Source organism: Geospiza fortis, unplaced genomic scaffold (assembly GCF_000277835.1).
Source record: "Geospiza fortis unplaced genomic scaffold, GeoFor_1.0 scaffold1004, whole genome shotgun sequence".
Lineage (NCBI taxonomy): Eukaryota > Metazoa > Chordata > Aves > Passeriformes > Thraupidae > Geospiza > Geospiza fortis.
The window spans coordinates 36,153-44,139 of record NW_005054693.1 but is presented as its reverse complement, the minus strand read 5'-3'; positions in this window follow the sequence as shown (position 1 = coordinate 44,139).

Sequence of the window (7,987 nt, the reverse complement as noted above, 5' to 3'; positions counted from 1 at the left end):
GAGCGGGAGTGTGGGCAGGGAAAGGCCTTTTCAGTTGGATTCATTATCCTGAAAAACAGGGGAAAAAATGGAATAAAACCTTCAAATCGGAATGTGGGGACTCTGCAAGGCCAGGTTGGATTGGGATTGGAGCTCCCTGGAATCGTGGGAGGTGTCCCTGGATGCGGTGGAATGGGATGGGATTTAAGGCTCTTTCCAACCCAAAGAATTCCAGGATTCTGGAGCCCTTCAGCCCCGGAGCCAGGCTGGGAGAGCTGGGAATGTTCCCCTGGAGAAGGGAAAAATCCAGGGAGAGCTAGGAGCTAGAGAGAAAGAAGGTGCTGAAAATGACAGATAAACCTGGAATATCCTTCCCAGCTCAGGATCTCCCAACTTGGGATATTCTGTGATTTCATGATCAGAGAGCCATCCCTGAAAAGGATGGATAAACTGGAATGTCCTTCTCAAGTCAGGATATTCTACCATTCCATGATCAGAGAGCCATCCCTTAAAGAGAATGGATAAACCTGGAATATCCCTCCCAACTCCAGATATTCCATAATTCCATGATGTCCTCTTTAGAGTTGTCCTTGGAAATCATGGATAAACCTGGAATATCCTTCTCAAGTCAGGATATTCCATAATTCCATGACCTCCCCTTTAGAGATGTCATTGGAAATGATGGATAAACCAGGAATATCCCTCCCAACTCCAGATATTCCAGGATTCCATGATCAGAGAGCTGTCCCTGAAAATGATGGACAAACCTGGAGTATCACTCCCAGCTTAGGATATTCTGTAATTCCATGATCAGAGAGCTGTCCTTGAAAAGGATGGATAAACCTGGAATATCCTTCCCAACTTGGGATATTCTGGGATTCCATGATCAGAGAGCCATCCCTGAAAAGGATGGATAAACTGGAATGTCCTTCTCAAGTCAGGATATTCTATCATTCCATGATCAGAGAGCCATCCCTTAAAGAGAATGGATAAACCTGGAATATCCCTCCCAACTCCAGATATTCCGTAATTCCATGATGTCCTCTTTAGAGCTGTCCTTGAAAATCATGGATAAACCTGGAATATCCTTCCCAACTCGGGATATTCCGGGATTCCATGATCAGAGAGCTGTCCCTGAAAAGGATGGATAAACCTAGAATTTCCTTCCCAAATCCAGATATTCCAGGATTCCATGATCAGAGAGCTGTCCCTGAAAAGGATGGATAAACCTGGAATATCCCTCCCAACACAGGATATTCCAAGATTCCATGATCGGAGATCTGTCCCTGAAAAGGACAGACAAACCTGGAATCCAGGAGAACTCCCTTGGAAAACTCTCCCCAAACCTCCGAAATCCAGAGGCAGAAGGAGCCCTTTATTCCATCCAGCCCCAAGACGTCTCCTCATTAGCGGGATGAGGTCATTCCTGGAGGATTGGGATGCGATCCCTCCAAAAACGGCCTTTGGAAGCTTTCCCTCTTCCAAGAGAAACATGGGACCTCTGTCTCCTTTTCCTGGAGGATTCCAGAACTCCAAACAAGCCGGGAGTTGGCTCCGTGCTCTGGCATTACTCAGGAAATCTGGCAGGAGGGAAAACCAGCGAACATTCCAAAAAAAAAAAAAAAAAAGGTCAGAATTCCTGGTGTTACAACGAGCCCATTGAGTCGGAAAATCCCAGGCCGTTATCCCGTGCCAAGAACATCCAAATCAGGTAAATCCATGGCTTTGTTTTCTGGGCACTTTGGATTGGGGAGGAATTTAATGGGGATGGGTTTGGAGCCGAACTTCCTTCCCTCATCCCGGAACGTCTGGGATCCGGGAAAACACCAGGATTGGGGCAGACACGGAGAGGAGGAACAATAGGATTACCTGGATTGGGAGCTTTTCCAAGGGTTCATCCCTTCGGATTTTCCTTTGCTGTTTTAGGGATTATGGAAGGAAGGGAGAGAGGTGCTGGATTTTCGGGAATGGGTGAATTTCCCGCGGGGCGGGGGGGGGTTTTGATGGAAAAAAAGGAAATAATGGGATACGGCTGATGGTGGAGCAGGAGATGTTTGATCTGAGGTTTTTCTTGGAGTGAAAACAGCCATTTCACATCCCCAAATTCTCTGGGATGGCTCAGCAAAGCTCTGGAAAATCCCGGAGGGAAGAGCAGAAGGGGCGTGGTCAGAGCAAGACTGTGGCCCCAGCCATGAATCCAATTTATCCCAAAATTTCTGGATTTCACAGGGAATAAGGCATGGAATGGCGAACAGCAGCCAAGCAGCGCAGTTTTTTGGGATGGGGGTGTTGGGATTTGTGGGATACAGCGGATCTGGATGGTCATTATCCACCCCTGGAAGCTGTGCTAGGATTGGGAATTCCCAGGGATAATTCAGGCAGGAAGGAATCTCAGCAGGTGTCTGGTCCAGCTTCCAAACCCGGATTCCTCAGGGATTTATCCAGTCTGACCTGGAAAGCTTCCAAGGACAGGGACTGTGCAACACCTCTGGGAATTCCTGGCACACCCAGCATCCCAAATAATTCCCATTTTGTTCGGGAATTCCACAGGGAATTCACTTCACCTGTGTTAGAACTTCCTAAACTTCTTCTGGATGGCCTGGAGCGATCTGGGATAGTGGCAATTGTCCCAGCCTATGGCAGGGAGTTGGGACTGGATGATCCTTAAGGGCCATTCCAACCCCGTAACATTCCATGATTCCTTGGTTGGGATGGGATGGGATGGGATGGGATGGGATGGGATGGACTCTCTCCAAATATTTCCTGGAAACCTCGGAGAGTCCCCTTATCATCAATCCCAAAAATCCCGAGCGAATTCCCATTTCTGCCAGACTGGCAGGAGCGTGGGGATCCTTCATCCCGCCAAATTCCATCGGCATCATTCCCTGGTCCTTGCCTCACTTGTCCGCTTCCATCTGGTGGGATTTTGTTCCCAAACCAGCCCCGGAGCTGGGATAAGTCATTCCCTCTTTGGAAAATGGGAATGGGGCTCAGCGGTGCCTTGAGAATGCTCAAACGTGGAATAACGGGATGAAACATTGGGATATCCATTCCTGGCTGGTGGCATCCAACAGGATGAGGAGGAGAGGATGAGTGGATGGATTGGGATTGGGATTGTGATAAAAGGAGCCCAGATTTATGAAGTTTTCCATAGGACAGGAGTTTTTCATTGGGATGGGAAGAGCCCAAATTTATGGAGTTTTCCATAACTGACCCCCCCTTGGAATGGGATGTTTTCTCCATCCTGATCCCACAAATCTCTTCTTCCTCATCCCACAGGGATCTGATTCCCACTGGGAGTTTTGGGCTGCCCTGCTGGGCTCTTCCAAACTTCCCGAAATCCACCCGAATTCACCCATTCCCAGCCTCATCCCATATTTGGGCTAATCCAGCATTAAGGACTGATTTCCTTGTGGAACAGGATTTGGGATCCAGGATTCGTTCCTCCAGGATGGCTGGGATTGTTCCCATTCCTCCAAGACTCGGCTTTAGGCTGAACCTTTCCTAAACTGGGGTTTAACAGGACAGAGCGCCCACCTTAATCCCAGGCTCAAATATTCTTTGGTCTCCAACCTTGGTATTCCTGGGAATTCTCAATCCACCAAATCATCGCTGTGGCTGTGAGGAGTTGGAATCCAGTCTGGGATTTGGGATCATTGCACAAACAGATTTTCCCTGTTTTTCCCCTGTTTGTGGTCCCAGGGTGGAGAAGGGAATGGAGATGTTCCGAGAGCTCCTTCCTTCCCTGTGTCCGGATCTGGGGCTGGAAAGGCCAGAGCTCTCTTGGATTCTCCTGGAATTTTTGGGTCGCAGATTTTTCATTTTCTTTGCCTGTCTTTTTGTGGGATCACGTTAAAAAAAATCCCCAAACAATGCAGTCATGGAATCATGGAATTATGGAATGGGTTGGGTGGGAAAGGACCTTAGGGATTATTTTATCCAATCCCATCTATGGCAGGGACACCTCCCGCTGTCCCAGGTGGATCCAACCTGGCCTTGGGCACTGCCAGGGATCCAGGGGCAGCCCCAGCAAATCTGGGAATTCCAGCCCAGCCAGGAATTCCTTGCCAAGATGCCAGCCCAATCTCTCCTTTCCCAGTGGGAGCCATTCCCTGGCTCCTGTCCCTGCAGGCCTTGTCCCCAGTCCCTCTCCAGCTCTCTTGGAGCCCCTCCAGGCACTCTGAGGATTCCCTGGAATTTTCCCTTCTCCAGGGGAGCATTCCCAGCTCTGCCAGCCTGGCTCCAGAGCAGAGGGGCTCCAGCCCTGCAGCAGCTCCGGGGCCTCCTCTGGGCTCTCTGCAGCAGCTCCACGTGCTCCTACTGTTGGGATCCAGGAACAGGAGCAGCTCTGCAGGTGGGCTCTCACCTGAGAAGAACACAGGGACACAATTCCCACCTTTCCTGCTCCCCATGCTGCTTTGGAGCAACCCCAGTGGGAATTGAAATCCGTGGGAAGGCCCAGAAGTTCCTGAGTGGGGAGAGGGAGAAGCTTTGGCAGGGGAGCTGTGAGCTCACAAAACCCTTTTGTTGGGAATTATCCCGGAACAGCCGACGGCTCCCATCCAATCCTCGGGAAAAGCCACGAGGAGAAGATGCATTAGGGTTGAATTATTTTCCTGTCAAAACCTCCCGTTCCTCCAGGTGTGACCATTCCCCCTTCCCAGAAATCCTGACGGATGGGAAGCCTCTCCCCAGCCAGGCCGATGCTCTTGGAATAAAAATATCCCTGGAAAAGAGACAGCCTGAATGTCAACGAGTGGAAATGACCTTTCCCTGCTGAGGCTCCGGGTATCCACTCACATTTCTGGATCCAAGAACAAATCCAAAGCCTCGGGAAGGTGAATCCAAAGAAGTGTCCAAAATTTGGAGGTGGCACCGAGTCCTGGCTGCGGCTTCCAGACTGGATTTGCTCCGTGAGACTTGGAGGCACCAGGATTCTGTGTTTGGGTCAGGAAGGAGCCTCGGAGAAAAGGGGGCTTTTGTTTTATCCGTGTTGTTTTTATGGAAAGGGAAGGGAAAAACAGATTAGGGTGGGAAATGAGGAAAGTGGTTATTTCTGGAAGCAGCTCCGTGCCCAATGTTCCCTCTCCGGGAGGGACGAGGCGTTTTCCCCGCAGGGCTTGGAAAGGACAAAAAAAGAAAGGGGGGAAAAGGAGCCATCCCAAGGGATTTTCCAGGATTTTGGGGGTTGGGATTGGATCATCTTTAAGGTGCTTTTCACCCCAAACCATTCCATGATTCGGGAGGAGATTCCAGAGGGACACAGCAGTGGGAAAGGGAAGGAATCCGTGTTCCGGAGTAATTCCAGAGGACGTCACAGGCTCCTTCCCCAGGATTGTTCCAGGGTTGTTGTCAGCATCTCCTGGATAATTCACCTCCAAGGTGGGACAGTTCTTGATCCCCATATCCCTGTTTGGCCAAAATTCCTGGAACCATGGAATGGTTTGGCTTGGAAGGGACCTTAAAGGTGATTTAATCCCAACCTGCCACGGCAGGGACACCTCCCACCATCCCAGGGCGCTCCAAGCCCTCTCCAGCCTGGCCTTGGACGCTTCCAGGGATCCAGGGGCAGCCGCAGTCCCACCCTTTTCAGGAATTCTCCCGCCCTTTTCCAGTCAGGACTGGGAGGAGATTCCAGCTCCAGTCTCGCTGCTGTGGACAATTTTCCTGGGCTTTTCCAGCAGCAGAATCAAATCTGAGCATCCCAGGATAGCGGAAGATGTCCCTGCCCCTGGGATGATCCTGAAGATCCCTTCCAAACCATTCCACGATTCCATGTTTTTCTGAATCGGGATCCCGGGAAGTTTCCTAAAAAAAAATGCATTGATCATCAGTATCAATTCCCTTTCCTCCTCTCAAATTCCAAGCCTTCCCAAAATGAGACAAATGAGCCCAGGGATGCCCAGACCATGGAATAAAGCAGCTGGTGTTTATCTGGAAATCGGGGAAAAATTCCAAGGCCTTAGGAAAGATTTGGCTCTCAGGGATAAACAATTTTCCCCTTTTGTTCTGGAATTGTTCTCACCCATTTCAGGGCCGGGTGTGAACATCGCACCTCATCCGAGGACAAAGGAGCAAAGTGTGGCGAAAAAAAAGCAATAATTAAAAAAAAAAAGGGATTTTTTTTCCAGGGAATTTCTCCAGCAGAGCAGAGCTGTGCTTGTCACGGAGCTGGGCAGAGCTGACATTCCCAGGACCTCCAGACTGGTCTCCAGGGAATCCTGAATTGTGCACACAGCTGGGATGGACTCCCTCTGGGAATGCTCTGGCAGCCAAGGATCTTCAGGGTCCGGTGATTCCAAACTTCGCAGACATGGAGGAGCCCATGGATCAGGGATGGTGTCCAGGAGGAGCCCATGGATCATGGATGGAGCCAAGAGGAGCCCATGGATCATGGATGGTGTTCAGGAGAGCTGGAGAGGGACTGGGGACAAGGCCTGCAGGGACAGGAGCCAGGGAATGGCTCCCACTGGGAAAGGGGAGATTGGGCTGGCATCTTGGCAAGGAATTCCTGGCTGGGCTGGAATTCCCAGATTTGCTGGGGCTGCCCCTGGATCCCTGGCAGTGCCCAAGACCAGGCTGGATCCACCTGGGACAGTGGGAGGTGTCCCTGCCCATGGATGGGATGGGATGATCTTTCCCAATTCCCTTCCAACCCAAACCATTCCATGAATCCATGATCCCATTTCCACAATGCAGCCCTGCTCCCTCTCACAGTTCCACATGGGACACAGGGAACTGGGAGGAATATTCTGCTGCCAAGGGAGCGAAATTCCAGTTATTTCTGGGACAGCTCTGACATGGGCACAATTCCCTACCTGCATTCCCTCCTCAGGTCCTCATCACCCTCAACCCCTCTGCAAAATTCACCTTTATCCCTAAAATTCCACAATTTTCCCAGCAAAAAGTGGCCAGAGCTGCATCTGAACTGTTCGAAAAGCCCCAAAATTTGTCCCTGTTTTTCTTGTGGGGAACAAAGGACTCTGGATTTCGGATCTCTGAGCAGCTCCGAATGTTCTGTTCCACTCCAAGGTGCTTTGTTTTGCTTTCAGCTCCTTTAATCCTCCCAAGGAATTGTTTAAATTCCAGGAATCATTTTGACACCAAGAATTCCTGAGGGCTTCAGCCTTGTACTTTTAATTTTTTTTTTTTTTTCCCCAAAAAGGCCTCAGTGCTCTTTGTTTTCATCACAGAGGAAACAATTCCCTGAATTTCTGTATCATTTAATCCTGGGGGGAAAATAAAAGAAAAAGGTCCTGATCTGTCCCTGGAAAAATTAACACCAGATGTGGCTGAATCCCAAAGCGTGTTCCCATTGGATTGCCCTTAGGAAAGCACCTTCTTTCCTGGAATTCTTCCATCTCTGAGTGCACGACATCCTCACTGCCCCAGAAACTCAGGAATGGCTTTTAAAGGGAGGAAAAATGGGATGCAAAATCTTGGAGTTAAAGGCATGGAATCATGGAGTGGTTTGGGTGGGAAGGGACCTTAAAGCCCAATCCCACCCCATCCATGGGCAGGGACACCTCCCACTGTCCCAGGTGGATCCAGCCTGGCCTCGGGCACTGCCAGGGATCCAGGGGCAGCCCCAGCAAATCTGGGAATTCCAGCCCAGCCAGGAATTCCTTGCCAAGATCCCAGCCCAATCTCCCCTTTCCCAGTGGGAGCCATTCCCTGGCTCCTGTCCTTGCAGGCCTTGTCCCAAATTCCAGCTTTCCTGGAGCCCCATCATGTTTCCATCTCTTCCCGTTTGTCAAACACTCCCAAGGATGGACACTCCACCTCTGCCCTGGGCAGTTCCAATGTTCAGTCACCCTTTCCAGGAAGGAATTTTTCCAATATCTAATCCAAACCTCCCCTGGCCCAGCCTGAGGCCGTTCCCTCTGCTCCTGTCCCTGTTCCCTGGGATAAGATCCCAAATCCCCCCGGCTGTGCCCTCCTGGCAGGAGCTGTGCAGAGCCACAAGGGCCCCTGAGCCTCCTTTGCTCCAGGCTGAGCCCCTTCCCAG